Source organism: Oncorhynchus kisutch, linkage group LG16 (genome assembly GCF_002021735.2).
Source record: "Oncorhynchus kisutch isolate 150728-3 linkage group LG16, Okis_V2, whole genome shotgun sequence".
NCBI lineage: Eukaryota > Metazoa > Chordata > Actinopteri > Salmoniformes > Salmonidae > Oncorhynchus > Oncorhynchus kisutch.
Genome location: NC_034189.2, coordinates 23,406,761 through 23,430,675, shown reverse-complemented (window position 1 = coordinate 23,430,675; position 23,915 = coordinate 23,406,761). Strand labels below are relative to the sequence as shown.

Genomic DNA, 23,915 nt, shown 5'->3' with positions numbered 1-23,915 from the left:
ACAAGTAGTTTTTCCATCATACACTAAGTTGACTGTGCCTTTAAACAGCTTGGAAAATTCCAGAATATTATGTCATGGCTTTAGAAGCTTCTGATAAGGGCTAATAATAAGGGCTGATAATAGGCTAATTGACATAATTTGAGTCAATTGGAGGTGTACCTGTGGATGTATTTCAAGGCCTACCTTCAAACTGTGTCTCTTTGCTTGACATCATGGGAAAGTCAAAAGAAATGAGCCAATACCTCCACAAGTTTGGTTCATCCTTGGGAGCAATTTCCAAATACCTGAAGGTACCACCTTCATCTGTACAAACAATAGTATGCAAGTATAAACACCATGGGACCACGCAGCCGCCATACAGCTCAAGAAGGAGACTCGTTCTGTCTCCTAGAGATTAACGTACTTTGGTGTGAAAAGTGCAAATCAATCCCAGAACAACATCAAAGGACCTTGTGAAGATGCTCGAGAAAACAGGTACAAACGTATCTATATCCACAGTAAAACGAGTCCTATATCGACATAACCTGAAAGGCCGCACAGCAAGGAAGAAGTCACTGCTCCAAATCCGCCATTAAAAAGCAAGACTACGGTTTGCAACTGCACATGGGGACAAAGATCGTACTTTTTGGTGAAATGTCCTCTGGTTTGATGAAACAAAAATAGAACTCTTTGGCCATAATGACCAATCGTTATGTTTGGAGGAAAAAGGGGGAGGCTTGCAAGCATGAAGAACACCATCCCAACCGTGAAGCACGGGGGTGGCACCATCATGTTGTGGGGGTGCTTTGCTGCAGGAGGGACTGGTGCACTTCACAAAATAGATGGCTTCATGAGGAGGAAAATTTTGTGGATATGTTAAAGCAACATCTCAAGACATCAGTCAGGAAGTTAAAGCTTGGTTGCAAATGGGTCTTCCAAATGGACAATGAGCCCCAAGCATACTTCCAAAGTTGTGGCAAAATGGCTTAAGGACAACAAAGTTAAGGTATCACAAAGCTCTGACCTCAAACTTATATAACATTTGTGGACAGAACTGAAAAGGCGTATGCAAGCAAGGAGGTCTACAAACACCTGACTCAGTTACACCAGCTCTGTCAGGAGGAGTGGGACAAAATTCACCCAACTTATTGTGGGAAGCTTGTGGAAGGCTAACCGAAACGTTTGAACCAAGTTAAACAATTTAAAGGCAATGCTACCAAATACTAATTGAGTGTATGTAAACTTCTGACCCACTAGGAATGTGATGAAAGAAATAAAAGTTTAAATAAATAATTATCTCTACTATTATTCTGACAATTCACATTCTTAAAATAAAGTGGTGATCCTAACTGACCTAACACAATTAATTTTTACTAGGATTAAATGTCAGGAGTTTAAATGTATTTCTCTAAGGTGTATGTAAACTTCCGACTTCAAATGTATATAGCCAAGAAACACGATGACAGTCTCACTTTGTAGACTTTTGAGTAAATTTGACTTTTCTGCCTGTGTGCAACGCCACCAGAAATGCATCTATCAGCACTTCACTCTGATAGATACAGGCAGTGTTGCTCCATGAGGTGGAATAGGATTCGTATTTCTTTGTGAAATTAGCAGCTATGAAACAAAACAGCTAAAAAAACGTGGAAAACAGCTACTGCAGCGTTTTTCTGCTATAAATCGTAACTCTTACATGTGCTCATACTTGACTTTTCACCATTTTTATTTGGTAATGTAATGCTCACACTGTAGAGCCCTGCAAACTGACCACCCTCCAACGTGGCTGGTGAAATAGGCATTTTTACTCGCCATTACCTAAATCTTACCGGGTGTTCATTTTATGCCCTGGTCATTTGTGGTTCCTTTTGCGCCTACATATGCAGGATTTACACCTGTCGTAAATCTTATCAAGGTGAGGGAAGTGTTTACACGTTAATTTATTTCAGGGAAAGCCAGACCAGTGACCCATAAAATTAGCTAAGATAATAGTGACCTTAACATGGTCTTCTGCACATGGAGGTAATTGCTAAGGCCCAAGATCAATCAATATTGACTCCACAGTTTTCCCACTACTGCTTTAGTTGAATGTGTAAAATTGGCTTTAGATGGATGGAGAAAATATCCCTGATAGTTTAACCTTTATCCAACACGTTCACTTATCTGCACAATGATATATTTCCACTGGGAATTCTGTGGTGTGTTATTAATATGAAAAAGTGAAGTATTGACATGGCACAGAACATCTCAGGAATCTTCTTTAATTGGAAGAGAAATAGAGTGTCTACAGTAGTAAATTGTAAGGCCCTTTGAAAATATGCCTCTAAAAGACATGCATGACTGCTCCCATGGTGTATGTGTTAATGACAACAAGCCATATTGAGATAAAAGTCCATGGAAAAATGATATTGATTAAAGGTGCTAGAACATCTTATCAATAAATCACAAACAGAAGAGGGGGGATCACTGCATAGCCAATCACCGCTTGCTCTTAGGCACTTTGATTTCTGTAGATTTTTACAAGGTAGGGGCACTGACTTAGCAGACGTTTCCACCTTGACTTGATAAATCTCACAATCTTCTTTTTCTTGCCACACTGAAGTAATTTATTTTTCATCTCTCCGAGCTATATATATTCCGGTTAATATTTTTATTTTTTATTTTTTATACAACCTGACAAAAGATGCCTCAAGGGATGATATGAATTCCAAGACCTTTGCACTCTAGTTTCAGACAGCATTTGGTCTCTTTTCAGTCGTATTTGGAGAAAAGAAAGTTGTCCTTTATAAACAATTACTGTTATACTTAAATAAGTTTTGACACACTTGTCACACATATGCCATGCAAAATCACATGGGCACTTCAATAGGTGTACCTCAAATACGGAGGGATTACTGCCACATTTATTGTCCACGGTTTTCATAAAGATTCATACAAAGGCTATTTCATGACTGTAAGATAAGCATGAACCATATGCGCATTTTGATTCAAGGTAACACTTACATTTTATGATGCTTCAGTGAACCTCATTGCCATTGTCTGATTTCTCAGAGAGAAAATTACATTTGTGACTGACCGGCTCGATTTAAAATTGTGTTTTTTTTACATTGGATAAAAGTAGAGACTCAGAGCTAGAAAATGCTATATCTTACACTACAGTTGAGGGACAATGGGAAAGCAATTCTGCTTTGAAAGTTGATAAACTTGTAACCTCACTTTTGAAAAAATGGCCTTTGTATGTTTTAGTACACCTACTGGAGAGGTCCTCTTTGTCTACACCCATTCAGCATCACTCACACCGTCTTAAGCTTTAGCCCCGCCCAACTCTTTAAGGAGCATTCAGAGCACACACTGGACGCTCTGGTCGAGGAGTAGGGTTGATCCGAGCGTTCTGTCCTAAAAACAGCAGTCAAGCACCCAAGCAAACTGGCTAACATTGGCTAGCTTGCAAGATACTTCCAGAACAAATGAGAGAACAGCTCACTCTGACCATTTTACTCGCCCTAACAGAGCTGGTTAGGCTGTTTTTATGTTATCCAGAGCGTTGGTGACTGCAACTGTGCTGCTGGCAACAATTTAATTACACTTGTTTGCCAACGTTTACTGACACCGGCCATATTCAACGGGTGTTGAGCGTCCGTAAATGTATCAGTTATTCTGCACTCTGGCACACTCAGACGAGAGTGCTCTGAAATTGGAGTAGATAGCCAGAGCGAATTTACCAGCTACGTCTATCAACAGTTGTCGCAGTGACATCATGAACATTCTATTGAAACGGTTACTTGCATAGTGGAGTCTTTTGTTAAGACATGTAGCTAACTAGCTAGCTAGCTCAACAATGAACCATAATCTCAACTCATGAAGTTACTACCCTGCATCAATCTGCAGGTAGCTAACCAACCAGTTTCAATGTTAGCTAGCTAACATTAAGCTATAACTAGCAATGCAAATGGTTCTGAGGTACGAATAATATTACGACACAGATCATACACATAATGTAAGCTAGAGAGCCAGCCAGCTAATGTTAGCTAACAGTACACTTTAACTTGAAATTAAAATTACTTTCTGACTAAATTAGAAATGTGTAATATTTGAAAATGTAGCTAGCTAGACTATCTTTTTTTCTTTATTTTATTAAGGGGTGGATCAGCTTAATATTGCGGAAAGAATATTGGTTCCATCAATGTAATTGTCTGCATAATTTCCAATCCCCCATATATTTTTTTGTGTAAATATATATATCCATACACGCGTTTTACATGTTTTATCTTGCTATTAGTCCCACCCTTCAGCTCCATTCAATCTCTCCCATCTATCTCTCAACATCATCAATTTTGGAAATCTATTTGCCATATATTTTTCAACTGTGCTGTGATGCTTCACATATGAATTGAACCTTTCTATTCTCATATCTTCTACAGATTGTAAATTAAAAATAACTATTTTTGCTAAAATAATGATTATATTATTGATTGATTGACTATGGCTTTTCAAATCACCCAGTATTGCTATCTGCAGCATTAGTTCTAGGCAAATGTTGCAATTCTTCAGCCATTCCTGGAGCTGTGAACAAAAACGAGTTACATATGAACAATACCAAAATAAATGATCTAATGACTCTGCCTCCTCACAGCAGAATCTGCATAGCTGGGAAGATTGTATCCCCCATATATATAACATTCTATTAGTTGCAAGAATTTTGTATAGTAATTTAGCTAGACTATCTTACCTGTGTACATGGATGGACGCTTCTCCCTCTCTGTCACGGATGCCATGGTTGCCCTTAATTTGAATATGTAATCCAGAGACAGGTGTTTCCTCTATCTACTTAGCTATCATACTCTAATTCCACTGATTTCCAAACTTGGTCCTCCAGAAAGTGGTGAGCAACACTTATTTAGTTTTACAACGTGATATCTTTGGAAGAACAAAATCAGCGTTAGACAGGATTACCTACTACACATACTGACCAGCTCAAATAGACAGAAGCCTTCTAGATGGCAGACCAATCCAAACTCATCTCTTGGCATGTCCAGCCCACTCATTATCTCAGCCAATCATGGCTACTGGGAAGGTTGCTGACTTTTTCTGTGGCTAAACCAACTAGGCTCGTAATTTAACAATTTCATTTGTATTTACAAATGGCATACAAGTTTGTTATTAAGGCACATGAAAGTTCACATGTTCTACAAGGTATTTCTCCAAAATAAATGCTAAAAAAATAATTTTTACGTTCAAATGGCTCTCCTGTGAAGTAGTGACGCGCAACATACGCCTAGTTTCTTGAAAAGAATCACATTTTGATATTGAAAAGACTGGACATTCTGTGAGGTTAGCAGTAGTGAGGTTAACTAAGGGCCAATGAATCTTCCATGGATATGATGCAACAACACTCAGTTTGCATTGCAAGAATGTTTTCATTATCAACAATGTTGACAATTTGAAACAGTCAGTGTAGGATTTATCGCAGTGTATGAAGAATGTAGTTTCCCGCGAAAACTACCGGATACTAGTTTAGAATACATTTGGTTGAATACCGTTAGCAAAAGGTGGAGGGTTGGGGTCTTGTTAGCACTACATATCAAGTTGGCAGTTGTTAGAGGGAGGTGAGGTATTTATGAGAAGTTACACTCTATTTTTCCAGGAGTGATGGCAAAGATCACATGACAGTACCTGGCGAATGACGGGCTGTGCTATTTAAATCATCCATCCCAAGATTACACATTATTTAAACTGCTGAACTTGAAGAATCCATGATAGGCCTATGTCACTGTCTCGCCCTGACCCATTTTCATATACAAGCCATACATTATCGATAGACATTATATTTCCCTTGTTTTGAGTCAAGAATCAATGGGTAAATTCAGTATGAAAAGTTCACTAACGCTTCAAAAACATGAATTTCAATATTTTCTAAGCACATTTCTATGTATTCATAGTTGGGCAAATGACATTTTTCTCAAAATGAGGGGTGGCAATTTGCTCTTGGCCATTCAACTCCAACTTTAATTTAGGTTTGAAAAGATTTATTTTGGAGACATTGTTAGGCTAATGTACATTTTTGAAGGGGGAAAGGAGAGACTACCGCTGGCTTTACTTTGATGAGGTGTTAGTATCTAATATCAAGAGCAGATAAGATCCTTATTAACCCCAGTATTCTGGTTAGAGGGAGGGGCTTATCACACAGAGGAGAAGACGAAAGCAAGATGTGGAAGTAATGACTGGCTTTGGCTTTGCTGCATGTCCTAAAGCTTTATGGTTGAGGTCAACTTCATTTTGAGAATTCGATAGGGGGAAAGCTTGCAAGACAAGCCACACTGACGCTGTTTGAAAGATCTAATTCAGGCCCCAACGTTCATCAACTTTCACAACATCCAATCCATACACCATTTTAACTGGTGCCCAAAAGCTCAATTAGTAGACATTTTCAGTAGCCAAGTGCCCTTGGTTTGTTTGTTACACACTATAGTGACTGTGGTTGAATCGAGTGTTTATAAGGTTAAGGTTCAGAATTTGTTTTTAAGGAATGTTGTGGTCTGATGTGTTTGTTGGGTTTTAATATCAGCACAGATACAACCAAAGCTCTCTTGGAATTAAATATTCTAAAAATAGCTGTGGAGGATCATTGCAATATTTCCATGGTGTCCTCAATACATACCAAGGAACACTGATTATTTAAAAAAATGTGGAAAAGATCATAAAATATGAATTTCCTTCTCACACATAACAGTTTAAAGTTGTGAACGCTCAATATGTTAGGTTAACTCAATCTCATGTAAAATGTATGAAGTAGTGATACATAAATATGCACAATGTGGATCTGGGAACTGTACTGCTCAAGGCAAAGGCTTGAAATAGACTGGACGGCATTTGCCCTATTTGGCATCATCAGTCTTAACATTTTAGGGCCACATTTTCAAATTGTTTGCACATTAGAAACATACTAACTCTGTTTTTTTTTGCTGCATCTTTTTTTCTAAACATCAATTTGATCTTTTGTTTGCCCTTTTGAATATTTTTGTATATTTCACTTCCTCTTGAAACTATCTAGTGAGAAGAGAAGAAACACACACACGCACAACGCACACACACGCGCACACACACACAATGCAAAAACATGACACACATGTTTTAATGACAACTGACCATTCACTAGTCATTCACTAATAAATAATCTTATTGGGACTATCAAAAAGCACCAAGTAAGCACACTGGTAGAGCACCAGCAATCAATGCTTTAAGACAAAGAAGAATGAGCCCAGAGCTTGATAAATGTTGAGCCATTGACATATCGATTGAGTCAGTACACAAACACTCACCCTAAACAAGTCAGAAAACACCCTGGGCGCCAGCACTATACGTCCCATCGATTTCTGTTCAGGCTCAACATAGATTATGCTGCACTTAGACCTTTAATTCCCTCTCAAGCAAAGTCATTACACAGGCAAATGTTTAATTAAGCAATCACTGTGGTGTAATCTCAATAATCCAGTATCTGAATGTGGGCCAGACTGCCACCATCCTGCCTGTCCCTTTCCTTTCGTGGAAAAATAGGGGAGGTATTAGTTAGCTATAGCCAATAATGTAGCACTAAAGAACAGTGGGAGAAATGCCCACCACCAAGTATGACTCCTGTAAAAGGCATAAGGGAGGTATCACCTTTTTGTTGGATTATTTTTTTTTCTTTAGCACTTTGCCTTACATTGCATGTATACCTATGTAACTAAACAGTAATAACAGGTAGGTATAACAGCAACTTGAGGCTAAGTGTTCAATTATTAAAAAATTGGGTAAAGATAGACTGGCAAAGATATTCCAAAAGTCCACTATTGAACCTCACACAAAAGTACCCCACCGCATACACGCTGACAATCCAACAACTGTGCCACATAGGCTAAAATAGATCTGAAATCCACACCATTCCCAGAATGGTGCACTAATTAAAAGCCTGCTTCAAGGATTTTCAGCAGATTCAGGCAGGTGTTCATGGTTGACTTATTTTTCAGCCAAAGGAAGACCGGTTTTAGGGGCAAGGATCGAGACAGGTGTTTCTGAAAAAATGTTGAGCTCTTGTTCACCCCTCCACACCTCCATGCACAAGGGCTACAATTCATTAAGTCTGTTTTTTGTGGATGATTTGGCTTTCCAAACTGTCCTCAACTGGACACACCTTGGAATTATTCCTCACCCTAAACTGTCTGTCAGTTAGTGGAAGACAGCTTGTCACACATACTATGGGTGTCACGACTGCTAGTGTGGAGGACAAGTGCCTATAAATGTCCACTGTTGCTCATCTCAAAGTTAAGTGCATGATTTCAATTTACAGTGATCTTTCTTCATTCATATCAAAAGTGCGATCAGTACTTTCTGAAGCCAATGGCAATAAATTCAATAGGCAAATATGTGCAACATCTATGATGTATTACTGTTCAACGTAGTCAGCAGTGGTGGACTTAGGTATAGGCGACATGGGCAACATGAGGATGGCGTCACGAGGTGTCCTCACAATTTTGGGGGGGAATGGTTTTCTATCACTCAATTGCACGTCACGTCAATGATATCATGTCACCGTGTGGGACTGTGGGTCAATTAACGTTGTAGTGGGTGCCCCGATTCTAGTTTGTGAGCTAGGCAGGCTACTGCCTGGGAAGGTCTCCCACTCAGAAGTACGAGATGTGGAGGGGGTAGGTTGAAATAGAGCATCAAATGTTCAACGTAGTGAGAGTATATTTGAATAAGTTTGAGCCACTTAGTGTACAATTCTTTCAGAGGCAGGACATGAATCAAATCCAGAATATACTCACACATGATATTCTTCAAAATCCTCCACATTATCAGAATCTGAGTAGATTATACCCTTTACGTATTACTTCACAGTTATCTCTTAGAATAATAACAGAATAACAGTTCCAAGTTCCAAAAAGTGACAAAAACAATTAAGCAGTATGCTAATCATGATTGAATTCAGAGTTGGTTGTTTGTTCTTTGTCATTGTGTTTGAAATCAGCAATATAAATCAGAATGAGAATCAGAAGACAAAGCCGACTATTACACAGATACCATTGGAAATCATTTGTCAATTCACAATGCAACGAGTCAAATAAAGCTAGGCGATATCTAAATGAGGAAAGAGTATTCCTACAGCAGATAAACAAAGGCAATTATAATCGTGTCCTGTTCAGAATATTTGGGCGAGCAATAAAAAAAATGACGATTCTGCGGCAGAAGATAATTAACTTTTGACACTTTTCTGTGGGAACGAGCCAAAAAAGATGTTTCTGTCAGGGTTGGGGGGTGGTGATGGGGGGGTAGAGGAGTGAAGACACCCAGTGGTGGCAATCGTATTATCAGAGTTGCTGAAGTAGAACTCAACAGATATAATTATCATGGATGATTCAACTTATATGGTAATTACGGTATTAGAATAAATGGGAACATGGCAGCAAGTGACCTAAAAAAAAGAAATCTGCTGGCAGAACAAAGACAAGTGTGATTTGTATTATTAAAAAAAAAATGAAAACGTCAGTTTCTAATCTTTGCCACCTCTCTGTAGAGAGGCTGTGGCTTCAGATGAGCAGCAATCATAACACATTGGCAACCCTCCCCTATTCACATCTCTGGCATAATCCCAATGTTCGCTGGAGTCTGAGATACCGCTTATCAGTCATTTGAAGTTTTGAGTTGCAAACATTGAAGTTATTTTCTGATGCCGGGCATGCTCGCTTGTCAGGGGGGTGTTCCAGCTTAGAACACTGCATAGGAATAAAGCATGTGGCACTGAGATATTTTGAATATGAATGCCGGCTTACGTTTGGAATTCTGTATGACATAAGTAGGGCTGTTGTGGTGACCGTGTTACCGCCTCACCGGCAGTCATTAGTCATGACCGCATTGAAATTCCACGTGACCTTTGAGTCAATGTAATCTCTTTTTATGCACTCTGGACATGTTTTGGTAGCAATTTGAAATGATTTATACTTTTACTTTTGAAGTATATTTTTGCAATTACATTGACTTTTGATACTTAACTATATTTAAAACCAAATACTTTTAGACTTTTATTCAAGTAGTATTTTACTGGGTGACTTTCACTTTTACTTGAGTCATTTTCTATTAAGCTATCTTTACATTTACTCAAGTATGACAATTGGGTACTTTTTACACCACTGTGTAAAACATGGTTGTTGTGGATGTTGTTTCAAAGCCTAACACAACGAAAAGGACAGTGCTTTCTAAGGTGATGATTCATTCAAAACACCCATACACATATTAGAGCTTATGCATATGCATAAGGAGCCCCCCCATCAAAAGAATAAAAAATACAAAAAAATACAACTGAATTAATAGTATGACTATGACGTTACACAATACATAGCCTACCGCATATTCTGCTTGGCAGCAAAACATAGAACAAAACTGATTTAAGATGTCTTTCGTATATAATTGGTCTAGCCTACACAAATGAGAGTAATTACCATTGAGTGTGGACTGTATTATCATGCATGCTGGATGGACTGGTTACCTTATGCTACACTCCAAAATGTATATCAATGTGTCTGGGAGAGAACGTATAGCCCTAGGCGATGCTGTTGGCTCATTTATTGTGCAGGGCGGCTTACAGTTAGCCTACAATTAGTGAATTTGTATTATATTTTCAAAATGAATTGGGTGACACATTACCTTTAGCCATACAGAATATCTCACCACCATGCGTTTCCATCTCCTCCTCTTTCTCCTTTACTCCTTTCTCGAGCACGCAGACGGGCTGTCGAGTTTAGTGAAAGATGTTTAATTGCTATCGATGTTCCCGAACACATTTCACTTGGTTTCCCAGATTAAGCCCTGGGTAGCTGCAGGAACAAGGTTGGAGAGCCCATGGCATACAGAGTTTGGGCAGTGAGAACATGGTCCTCAAACAGAGGTTGATGTGTGGAGTGAATAAGTGGTCTTATATGTATTTCTCAGCTGCTCATATTGAGCACATGCTCCGCTATAAAAACCCAAGTAGCCAGCAAAACGGACTGGTGGGAATGAGCAAGAGATCCATTCGCTATTTGAGTGCGTACAGATTACATTTATTTTTCCCCCTGCCCCTTGTTCCTGCGCATTTGATAATGGTCCATTCTAAATCGAAACTAATTTGACATATTAGTAAAGACAAGATTAAGTTGAGCATAGTCTGATGGATGAACATACGATCACTCGATGAGACAACAGCTGTGCATCCTGAGGCAAAGGAACAGAAAGCACGATTTTTTGCTACTTTCTCAAATCATCAGTAGCCTATAGTCACACCATGCAGCCCATATGTGTTCTGATTTCTAAGACATTCTAAGGTTTGTATCATTCACACCCACTTTTGCATGGCAATAACCAGCTGTCCTAAGCATAAGCATTATAAACTCAGCAAAAAAAGAAATGTCCTCTCACCGTCAACTGTGTTTAATTTTCAGCAAACTTAACATGTGTAAATATTTGTATGAACATAACAAGATTCAACAACTGACACATAAACTGAACAAGTTCCACAGACATGTGACTAACAGAAATGGAATGATGTGTCCCTGAACAAAAGTAACAGTCAGTTTCTGGTGTGGCCACCAGCTGTATTAAGTACTGCAGTGCATCTCCTCCTCATGGACTGCACCAGATTTGTCAGTTCTTGCCAAGGCACCTGCACCTTCCCAGACATTTATCTGATCCAGCATGTCCCAGACGTGCTCAATGGGATTGAGGTCCGGGCTCTTCGTTGGCCATGGAAGAACACTGACATTCCTGTCTTGCAGGAAATCACACACAGAACGAGCAGTATGGCTGGTGGCATTGTCATGCTGGACGGTCATGTCAGGATGAGCCTGCAGGAAGGATATCACATGAGGGAGAAAGATGTCTTCCCTGTAACACACAGCGTTGAGATTGCCTGCAATGACAACAAGCTCAGTCCGATGATGCTGGGACACACCGCCCCAGACCATGACGGACCCTCCACCTACAAATCGATCCCGCTCCAGAGTACAGGCCTCAGTGTATCGCTCATTCCTTCAACGATAAATGCAAATCTGACAATCACCCCTGGTGAGACAAAACCGCGACTCATCAGTAAAAGGCGCTTTTTGGCAGTCCTGTCTGGTCCAGCGACGGTGGGTTTGTGACCATAGGCTACGTTGTTGCCGGTGATGTCTGGTGAGGACCTGCCTTACAACAGGCCTACAAGCCCTCAATCCATCCTCTCTCAGCCTATTGCGGACAGTCTGAACACTGATGGAGGGATTGTGCGTTCCTGGTGTAACTCGGGCAGTTGTTATTGCCATCCTGTACCTGTCCCGCAGGTGTGATGTTCAGATGTACCGATCCTGTGCAGGTGTTGTTACACGTGGTCTGTCACTGCGAGTACGATCAGCTGTCCTTCCTGTCAGCTGTCCTTCCTGGCACGTTCAGGGACCCTGGGCATATTTTTTCTGTGTTTTTCAGAGTCAGTAGAAAGGCCTCTTTAGTGTCCTACGATTTCATAACTGTGACCTCAATTGCCTACCGTCTGTAAGCTGTTAGTGTCTTAACGACGTTCCACAGTTGCATGTTCATTCATTGTTTATGGTTCATTGAACAAGCATGGGAAACAGTGTTTAAACCCTTTACAATGAAGACAGGGTCCTGAAAAAGGGACGTTTCCTTTTTTGCTGAGTTTATTATTATTATTATTCGTTATTATTCGTTATAGTTGGTCCATATTAGTTCGTATTGCTAATGTATTACTAGTATCACTTACTGTATATTACTATTTCATCTAATTCTAAACGTATTTCTGAAAATCAAGCTCTAAACCATGAATTTCTATGAAATAATTCCTTGGCCTAAAGAACGACAAATAGCGAACACTCAAGATAAATATTTATAGAATTTCACATAATAGCTGTTTGGAGAGGAGATCATTTTGAACTTTGACGTTATCAAGCCTTCGCCATACAGACGTTAATCAAAGTCAACACGCAATCTTGCTTTGATAAGCTGCCAGCAATAATTCTCCCATTGAATGCACTTATATTTGCAAGGGGTTCGCGCAGGTGCAATGAAGAAGAGCTGATTGCGTGTGGTTATCCTACTGATTACATTTCATATTTAAAACACATTTGTCATTAGAGGATTCAGTGGTGGCTGATGTGGCGGTAAGCTGAGATGTACAAATAAGAAGCTGTTATATATGCAGGCTGTCACATGTTTCCTCAGTCTTAGTTATATTTCACGTTAACATTTCAAAATTATCAGCATTGTGGACAATTTCTATCACTGTACTGTATCCAGCGGTAGACTGGCCATCTGGCATTTCAGGAAAAAGACAGGCGTTTGTTATAAATGCCAGGGCTGATTTTTGGTCCCAGTCTGCCTGGGGCTGCAGACTCTGATTCTACAATGACTTCCTCTTCCTGGTAATATAATATTTGATATTCTAAATATAAAGACATGCATGCTGTTAAATCATGGCTGACAATGATAGGTCCACACCAGCCCTCATTATGCACCTGTTTGTGTGTTAGGCTGGCAGCTTCCCTCTGAACGGCTTGTCAATGTTAAATGAAACAATCATCGACTGTAGCAGGAGGAGTTCAGCATTCAAACCATGCCGCCCTGCCCCCTGTACTGCGAGCAGAAATACCAATGATCATAGCTCAGAGTGGATTTCTCCTCTAGTAAAAAAATGCATATGAATGAATGTGTAACAGTATTGTAATGATTGTGGCATTTACTTTTCCATAGAAATTCACCATGATCTGTTAGTATATATTACAGACATTTTGAGAATAGAGAACCCAGTTTATGATATCTTCAGATCATATGTTATACTATTTCATCAACGTGCATCTAAGACGCAATGAGGTTCCTTTATACTGTTCAATTCTACATTAATGTGGGTAAGGGATGATTATCACTCTTTTCAATGGTATAAATTATAATACACTCCGGTGGGTCTATTGTGTCAGAATATTTCATTATAAAAATGTGCCAGTCAACTGACAGTAGGGGTAAAGATAATAAATAAATAAATAAAAAATGGATTTGTGACCAGTACATAGCCAGCTGCTCAGAAATGATCTCAACCAAGCTGCGTGTAAATGGAATCAATGAGCATCGCCTTTTTCAGTCATTCTACAATCCATGTGTTCCAGCAGAAATGTAATCCACACTGTGTTGCTTGTGTGGTAGCGCTTATACCACACAGTGTGTTAGTGTCTATAGTGGAAGCTCTTGGCAGTAGTGGACTTAGTGGGCGATGTGTAAATTGACATGTTATAAGGCCTGTTAAAGTGACGCTAGTCTCCCCCAGGGCTGGTTGAGATCTTAGCCTTTGTGTTGATGGAAGCAGTAGCTGACAGCCCTCAGATGCTCGTCTGAGGGAAAGAGCTTTCAAAGCGGAGAGGGGGAGGAAGCACTAACTGTTGCGTTCCTTGAAACGGGCCCCCTCTCTTCCTATCTCACAGTATCACATTCTTCCTAGAAAACGCAATGGGGATATGGATCGTCAACACTCACGACTGTATCAATTACAGATGTTGAGAGCAATGGGAAAGATCAATAGTGGTTCACCAAGAAAGACATTTAGCATTTTTCTGTGAGACTTAAATCAAAGGTGCTCTAATGTTTTATTTTTTATTTTTTAATTTTAATTTTACCCCTTTTTCTCCCCAATTTCGTGGTATCCAATTGTTGTAGTAGCTACTATCTTGTCTCAATGCTACAACTCCCGTACGGGCTCGGGAGAGACGAAGGTTGAAAGTCATGCGTCCTCCGATACACAACCCAACCAAGCCGCACTGCTTCTTAACACAGCGTGCATCCAACCCGGAAGCCAGCCGCACCAATGCGCCGGAGGAAACACTGTGCACCTGGCCACCTTGGTTAGCGCACACTGCGCCCAGCCCGCCACAGGAGTCGCTGGTGCGCGATGAGACAAGGACACCCCTACTGACCAAGCCCTCCCTACCCCGGGCGACGCTAGGCCAATTGTGCGTCGCCCCACGGACCTCCCGGTCGTGGCCGGTTACGACAGAGCCTGGGCGCCTGGGCGCAGTACAGCGCCCTTAACCACTGCGCCACCCGGGAGGCCCAGCCCAGTTGCTCTCATTTAAGTGATGCTAACTGATAAAAGTGTGGCTTCTGTGGAGGTTAAGTTGTACTATATATTAGGATTTTTGCAGAAAATTACATACATTTGGGGTGAAAGATTTCTGGTAAAAAATACCACACTCTTTCAATGTGTCACTCTATTTCCTTCAGTATTATGCATGGAAAAGATGAATTAATCAAATATTAATAGTAATCAAGGAGTAAATTATCATAAAATTGCTTCATGATTAATTCATATCACGGGACAATAGCCATTGACATTGATATAAACATTATGATTTCATGAGGGTTAAGAGTATCATTGTTTTTTTTTTATAAACACACTACCCTCGTCATTCAGTTTATTAACCATTTTGCCTTGTAATTGGAGAGGTCACAAAATCAAGGCCCCAGAGAGTGTGACAAGGGACTGATGCATGTGTCATGCAACATCTTTCAAATGGACCTTTTAAAATATAATTAATTAATCCAGTGTTTCCCAACTCCTGTCCTCGAGTACCCCCAACAGTACAAACTCCACATGACCTAAAGTATGATCGTCAAACATCTCATTCCAAAATCATGGGCATTAATATGGATTTTGTCCTCCCATTGCTGCTATAACAGCCTGCACTCTTTTGGGAAGGCTTTCCACTAGATGTTGGAACATTGCTGCAGGGACTTGCTGGAAGCAAGCCACAAGAGCATTAGTGAGGTCGGGCACTGATGTTGGGCAATTAGGCCTGGCTCACAGTCGGCGTTCCAATTCATCCCAAAAGTGTTCGATGAGGTTGAGGTCAGGGCTCTGTGAAGGACAGTCAATTTCTTCCATATTGATCTCGACAAACCATTTCTGTATGGACCTCACTTTGTGCACGGGGGCATTGTCATGCTGAAACAGGAAAGGGCCTTCCCCAAACTGTTGCCACAAAGTTGGAAGCACAGAATCATCTAGAATGTCATTGTATGCTGTAGTATTTAAGATTTCCCTTCACTGGAACTAAGGGGCCTAGCCCAAACCATGAAAAACAGCCCTGGACCATTATTCCTCCTCCACCAAACTTTACAGTTGGGACTAAGCATTGGTGCAGGTAGCTTCCTGGCAACCTCCAAACCCAGATTTGTCCGTCGGACTGCCAGATGGCGAAGCGTGATTCATCTCTGCTTCAGAATTCAATGGCGTTGAGCTTTACACCACTCCAGCCGACGCTTGGCATTGTGCTTGGAAACTCATTTCATGAAGCGCCCGACGAACAGTTATTGTGCTGACTTGCATCCAGAAGCAGTTTGGAACTCAGTCGTGAATGTTGCAACCAAGGACAGACAGTTTTTACGCACTTCAGCACTCGGCGGTACCGTTCTGTGAGCTTGTGTGGCCTACCACTTCACAATAACAGCACTTATAATTGACCGGGGCAGCTCTAGCAGGGCAGAAATTTGATCAACTGATTTGTTGGAAAGGCGGCATCCTATGCCGGTGCCACGTTGAGATTCAGTGAGCTCTTCTATAAGGCCATTCTACTGTCAATGTTTGTCTATGGAGATTGCATGGCTGTGTGCTCGATTTTATACAGATGTCAGCAACGGGTGTGGCTGAAATAGCTGAATTCACTCATTTGAAGTGGTGTCCACATACTTTTGTAGATATAGTGCATGTGTGTAGTAGGCCCAGGACAAGCACCTAATTCTACTTTTAAACTAATCATCAAGCCCTTGACAATTTGAATCAGGTGTTGTTTTCCGGGGCTACAACAAAAATGCATGCTGTTGGGGGTACTCGAGGACCGGAGTTGGGAAACACTGCCTTTATCCATACAAATGACCATGGACTCAATAGCCATACACATCAGAGTATGACACTGTTGGGTGCGAACGTCAGTATCAGCCTCCAATTTCACATAGAATTTTCACAGGGGGGCGACTTAGCCCGACACATGAACAATTGGAATCCAGATTCCGTCTTAGTGTCGTTGCAAACGACCTTTCGGGGGTAGAGAAAGGAGGAGGGGCACTATAATAAATACATAGAAAATGCCCGTATTTCATCGTAATGTTCCTTTGATGTGACGTGAAAATAAGCCCATTTGCTACAATGTGTCAATTACAGTGTGTGAGCGTATAAAAAGCGCCGTGCCACATGGATTGGCTGCGGAGGGGTCATTCTTCAGAGGCAGATTGTGGGGAGCAAGCACAGTCGGCTAGCATTTAGATGCAGAAAGATTTAAGGGGAGCGAAATTGATCAAAACGAGGCTATGGGGTTGCGGCGTGTGTATGTGCCCACACCAGAGTGTATCGTGTGTGGGGAGATGGTTGAATAGATGAATGTTGATGCCCTTCATGAAATACACATTCGGAGGCTGATTATATTGTGCTTTGCCTGTCGCGCTGCATAAATAGTGTAGGGGCCAATTGCGGAGCCCAGAGAAAGGGACCATTAGGATGCCTCTGTGCAGTGGTGTTATGAAATGAGATGAAACAGAAAGACTTATATTAGATTACATATCCATACAGATAGACTTACATTTGATTACATAGCCATGCAGATAGGCTTACATTAGAATAGATAGCCATACAGATAGATTTGCATTAGACTATATAGCCATAAAGATATACTTACATTAAATTATACAGCCATACAGAAAGATTTACATTAGATTATATAGCCATACTGATAGATTTACATTAGATTATTTATCCATACAGAAATACTTACAGTATATTAGATTATAGGGCTAAGCATAAATATTTATATTAGATTATATAGCCATAAAAAAAAGCTTGGGGGAAATGTATGGAAAAGAGCAGGGACATCAACTGATATTTTTCATAAATATTTTGTTTACGATGTGCATGGGGAAATGTTTAAATCTAGCGCCTTCCAAAGCTGATGAAGAAGTTGGAAACCAACAAATATCATGCATGTTGCATAGTTCACACCACTGGACACTTACTATTCTGCTATTGGATAGTTTAAGGAGAAAATCACTCCAATATCAATCAACTAAGACATTCCAATATATAGGATATCCATTGAATAAATAACACAATTCTTCACATTATTGACATCCATTCATCTATTCCTGGTGTCCTGCACTTGAGGAACCTCTAATTCAAGCATACCATGATTAATACACACAGGACTGCTGTCAGATAAGATCCTAAGGAAATATCACACAACACCTTGGAGAAGTTGTTTGTGCTACCAATTTAGGTCATCAGCAGTTCATGCATGGCACTAACATACAGTACTTTTGACAGAGACAGCTTCATTGAATAGTTCATATTGTAGATGAATTGGGTTACTCAATATATTTATGTGTCATAGAATGTGCCTGTACTTTAGGTCATTGACGTGTCTGTCAATATGTAGTCAAAATGAATGAAATGAGTCTCAATGTTAACTCATAAGCCAGTGAATAAAAATGAAACATTCAGGATTTGTCAAGAGTGAGGCTTCACATATAATTGCTAATTATAAGGTCTAAGGAAATCAAATGTGTGTGGAACTTTGCAACAAGAATGAATTTGGCTGGAAGGCAGGCAGGCAACTATATCTAGTAACACTATAAATGAGTGTTACTTTATCATAGTTTGGAAATGAAATGGGAGTTTCAATGCAATGGGATTTTTCTTCATAGAAATTAGAATTGACCTTCTTTCTCTCAGTTTGCAGTATAAATAGCAATCTATGATATTATCCTTCAGCCAGTTAACATTCTCATTCAAATAACATGTCATTACTATAACAACATACAACCACTACACTCAAAATGACGGCACTTCCACTTTTCAGATTCAGACAGGTGAGCGCACACATGGATATTTTTTAAAGAAGACATTGCATTAATGTGACGAGTTAAATTGAGTCTGTTTTGTACTGTATTGTTTGGGCTGTCAGAATGAGTTTTCACATCCCATACAGTCTATCACATTTTCACATGTGATACAGTGCAGACGTGTGTCAATGTCTACAGTCCTCCTTGTGTACAGTAGATAGAGAGACAACTATAACAGAATCCAACCCACAGTCTTTTATATGAACTGCCAGACAGAAACATACAGACCCATAAAGCACGGAGGCCTACCTTGAGGTTGAAGGTGTGAAAGTCATGGAACATTCTCTCTCCTGAGACCTGTGTGACAATGAAGAAGATGAGACGTCAGTCATGATTAAGGACGCCCGCAATTACAGAGCAGCCCCAGTGACAGTGATCGATCAACGAGGAACTCCTCTTAATGAAGACTAAAGCACCCGAGGGCTCCAGGGACCAAACAGGAAAATATAACTAGGACTACGGTATGCAGTTCCAGATGCTTCAATCAGCTTGTGAAAGCATGTTTATAGTGTGTTAGTTAATAGCACCTGTGATGCTAACATATTAAATGCACATAATTAATTGCAGTTACTAAAGCCATTTCTCAAGAGATAGTCAATCAACACACTGTGATAATCTTATCAAACCAGAGGGACACAATACCAAGTCCAAACCTGAATAATGCATCGTCATCGTCATGGTAAAACATTGAATAGATGAAACAGAGTTCATGGAAGGTACACACTTTCTGCATTGAGCTGTCTGAAGGGCAGAGGACAGAATAATATTCCACTCCAAACAGCAACATCAACCTATTCATGGTATCGGTATGCCCAGGCCAACACTAGCAGGTAACCTTGAAGGTGGACAACAACAGACAGAATTCATCGAGTTTGATTGAGATTTTGGGTTATTTGTGTTAAAAGACTGTCTGAACCCAAGGGCCACTCAAACAGAACTGAATCAGTTTGACTGTGACGTACAACTTTGTTTTCTACCTCATTGTTAAACTCTAGAGAGAGAGAGAAAATTCAGGCCCTGGAGGTGGATGCATGGGATAAAATGTGTTAAAATTCAGCAGGTGATTCAGCCCCGTAATACACTGAAAAACCTAGATCGCGATGGGCTCTGACTAACCATAGGGAGGTACACGTTTGCTTTTGGTTCTATTTCCATAATGTATAAGGGGTAGAGTAAGGCCGTTGCCAAAACCAGACGGGCCCTTTGAGGGAAAACATCGGACTGGAGCTCCAAGAAACAGAAGTGAATAAAATAAACGACCTCCGAGAATACGGAGGAGGGAAAAAACATCTTTGAGATATGGGATAAATCATTTCATGTGTCACAGGGCGAGAGACGGAATAGACTGCAGAATGAATTGGGTGGTACTGTTGGGAAAATGTAGCTCTATGGACGCTGTTGTTGGCATTCACTTCCGGGGCCACAAACTCAAGTGGCGATGCCATTTTATTTGGTGATTTTTGGAGCAAAAATATTTGTGTGTGTGTGTGTGTGGGAACCAAAGAGTAGCCTTAGGGTTACGTCAATTTGGAATGGTAAGCAATTACAGGGATTCATATGAAAAGTAAAATAAGGATGCTTGGCCTGTCTACCTCAAATATATCCTGTGTTATACTGTCTACTGTTAATACTGTAAATGTTGAATCAGTGGAGGATCCTCAGAGGAGGTAGGGGAGGACCATCCTCCTCAGGGAATTTCAGTAAAATTTCAAGTGCAACATTAAAAAAGTTAATAATTTTTAGAAAAAACTATACTAAATATACCCACATCACCAAATCATTGATTAAAATACGTTGTTTTGCAATAAAGCTCCACAGTAGCCTCAAATCAAATCACATCAAATTATATTGGTCACATACACATGGTTAGCAGATGTTAATGCGAGTGTAACGAAATGCTTGTGCTTCTAGTTCTGACAGTGCAGTAATATCTAACAAGTAATCTAACAATTTCACAACTACCTAATACATGCAAATGTAAAGGGATGGAATACGAATATGTACATATATATGGATGAGCGATGGCCGAGCAGCATAGGCATGTCACTTTAATAATGTTTACATATCTTACATTACCGTATACCGTATACCGATACCGTATTTTATACCATCTATTGCATCTGCAATAAAATAAGATATGTAAACATTATTAAAGTGACATTTTTAAAGTGACATTTTTTTAAGTGACTAGTGATCCATTTATTAAAGTGGCTAATGATTTGAGTCTGTTTGTAAACAGCAGCCTCTCTTTGTTAGTGATGGCTGTTTAACAGTCTGGTGGCCTTGAGATAGAAGCTCTTTTTCAGTCTCTCGGTCTCAGCTTTGATGCACCTGTACTGACCTCATCCTCTGGATGGTAGCGGGGTGAACAGGCAGTGGCTCGGGTGGTTGTTGTCCTTAATTATATTTTTGGCCTTCCTGTGACATCAGGTGCTGTACTGTAGGTGTCCTGGAGGGCAGGTAGTTTACCCCCGGCGATCCGCTGTGCAGACCGCACCACCCTCTGGAGAGCCTTGCGGTTGTGGGCGGTGCAGTTTCCGTACCAGGCGGTGATACAGCCCATGCTCTCAATTGTGCATCTGTAAAAGTGTGTGGGGGTAAAGCCAAATTTATTCAGCCTCCTTAGGTTGCGCCTTCTTCGCCACACTGTCTGTGTGGGTGGACCATTTCAGTTTGTCCGTGATGTGTACGCCGAGGAACTAAACATTTTCCACCTTCTCCACTACTGTCCCGTCGATGTGGATGTGGATGGGGGGGGGGTGCTCCCTCTGCTGTTTCCTGAAGTCCACAATCATCTCCTTTGTTTTGTTGAAGTTGAGTGAAAGGTTTTTTTCCTGACACCACATTCCGAGTGCCCTCACCTCCTCCCAGTAGGCTGTCTCGTCATTGTTGGTAATCAACCCCACTACTGTTGTGTTGTCTGCAAACTTGATGATTGAGTTGGAGGCGTGCATTGCTGTGCAGTCATGGGTGAACAGGGAGCAGAGGAGGGGGCTGAGAATGCACCCTTGTGGGACACCGGTGTTGAGGATCAGCGAAGTGGAGATGGTGTTTCCTACCTTCACCACCTGGGGGCGGCCCGTCAGAAACTCAAAGTGAGAGTTATGGCTATCCAACACTGGAACTCTTCCAAGTCAAGGTAAGCTTTAGGTTTTATTAATTTATTGTCACCGGAGGCCCGCTGGTGTAACTGCTAAACTGGTTGCTGACTGTGCACTGTACTGCGTGACTGTAGTGGGTTTACTAACGTGTTAGTTATTGTAGCTATGTTGACTATGACGTTACTAACGTCGTCAGCTAATATGGTGACAATGTTGTAGGCTGTGTAGTGGTTAGCGGTTATTATATGAAAGTTTGTCTTGGAAAGGTTTTATCGCCTTGTCACAGACAACTGATGTGCACAGTCCACAAGGGAAGGGAAAAGGTGAGAGGAGGAGAACGCACAGATGCGAGAAGAAATCATACAGCGAGTAAAATGTTCATGCTGTTTGTATGCGACTGCTATGAAAGTGAACTGTGTTTAATGAATAAAAAAATTGCCAACGTTTACAGACACCAGTCATATTCAATGGGTGTTGCACATTCGTAAATGAATCAGTTATTCTGCGCTTTGGCACACAGACACAAGTGCTCTGAATTCAGAGTAGATAGCCAGAGTGAATTGACGAACGCACCCCTTGATTACTCAAAATGTTTCTCTCGACCTATGCACCTACCTACATTGTAAACTGCCATTCATAGGTTAGGTTGTAGCAACCTCATGATGAGTAAGGGAAAATTTGACTATCATGTAGTAGCCTAAACCTGCCAATGTTACATTGAACTGGGTGAATGGAACATGAATGACAGTCAGTCAATACGCTGTAACAGAAATAAGGCCATGCTCATAAAACAAATTATAATCCTCCTTAAACGTCACCGACAGCCACTGGTATACATCATTCATCATACAAATCACCTTGCTTAGTTCTTACTTGTGCACTCACCTAATGGTAAATATTATGTATCACAGTGCAGCTTTGAAGAATCTCAAACATCATTTCTCTGGCAGAGATCAACTGAACTGCTAACCTCCATTCAATAGAAAGTAATTACTCATATGAAGTGGACTCCATCAACTTCTCTCTTTTGTCAGGTACAGAATCGTATCATTTCTAGTGGAAAAGCACAGTGATGGTGCGTACTATACTGTAACCACACTAAACGTGATGCCCTCCAATGCAATCTCCCTCCCCGTCCGAACATCAAGATTACAGGGCTTAAGGTAATGGAAGTGGGAGAATCAAACATCCAGTGGGGAAGAACTGTATGCTCGTACAGGCTGGGTGTCTCAGCGAGCACACACTGTATGGGATACGTTATCTTGCCTTGAAATAATAGTCTGTAGGTTGTAAATACTATTTACCTATGGGTTATATTCCAACGTCCACACTAGCAAACAAATTGGAACGCTGCCCAATAAATGTGTTATTTCTAAGTGGTATGCTAGTATGGACATTGGAACAAACAAGCTATTACTTTAATTGATGGGAATCCTATTTGTCCTTTTGATGCCATTATTTAGCCTCTACACCTGCAACCACTGTTCAGCCTACCATGCTCATCATACTGTACTGTGCAAAGGACTTTTATTCCTCCCTCAATAGTGCCTTGCCACAAAAGTTAACCTCACCTAATTTGTCCTTGTTCAGTTTTTGGTCTCCATAGAAACTGTCCCATCAAGTCCATTCAAGCCAGAGTGGCAGGGAGGGAAAGACTCTTGTCTGATCTCAAAGTGGTCTAATTTTAAATCAATTGTGAGTATGGCCTAAGTCTAATAACTACAGTTAATTAGATAACTACTGAGGTGCTGTTGGAGTAGGTTAGGACAATGATACCCTGATGTAAGATTCAAAAGTTAAAAGGCACTTCTTCAACGTGTTCATATAGACTAGATAACAGGCATGTTGACCTATCTTAAGAGACATACTTTCAGACTTGTCACGCTTAAATAGAGTTGTTTA

The 23,915-nt window shown here is 40.6% G+C and overlaps 1 protein-coding gene across 29 annotated transcripts in view; it reads right to left on the bottom strand.

The window, feature by feature from the left end:
* The window catches only part of LOC109906508 (receptor-type tyrosine-protein phosphatase delta-like), a 643,472-nt gene that overhangs the window by 292,772 nt on the left and 326,785 nt on the right, over window positions 1-23,915 (bottom strand). For all 29 annotated transcript variants that reach the window (XM_020504229.2, XM_031792038.1, XM_031792037.1 and 26 more), the window contains exon 8: window positions 19,162-19,209. The gene's annotated coding sequence lies outside the window, so the exon portion shown is untranslated. The remainder of the gene's footprint in view (window positions 1-19,161; window positions 19,210-23,915) is intronic.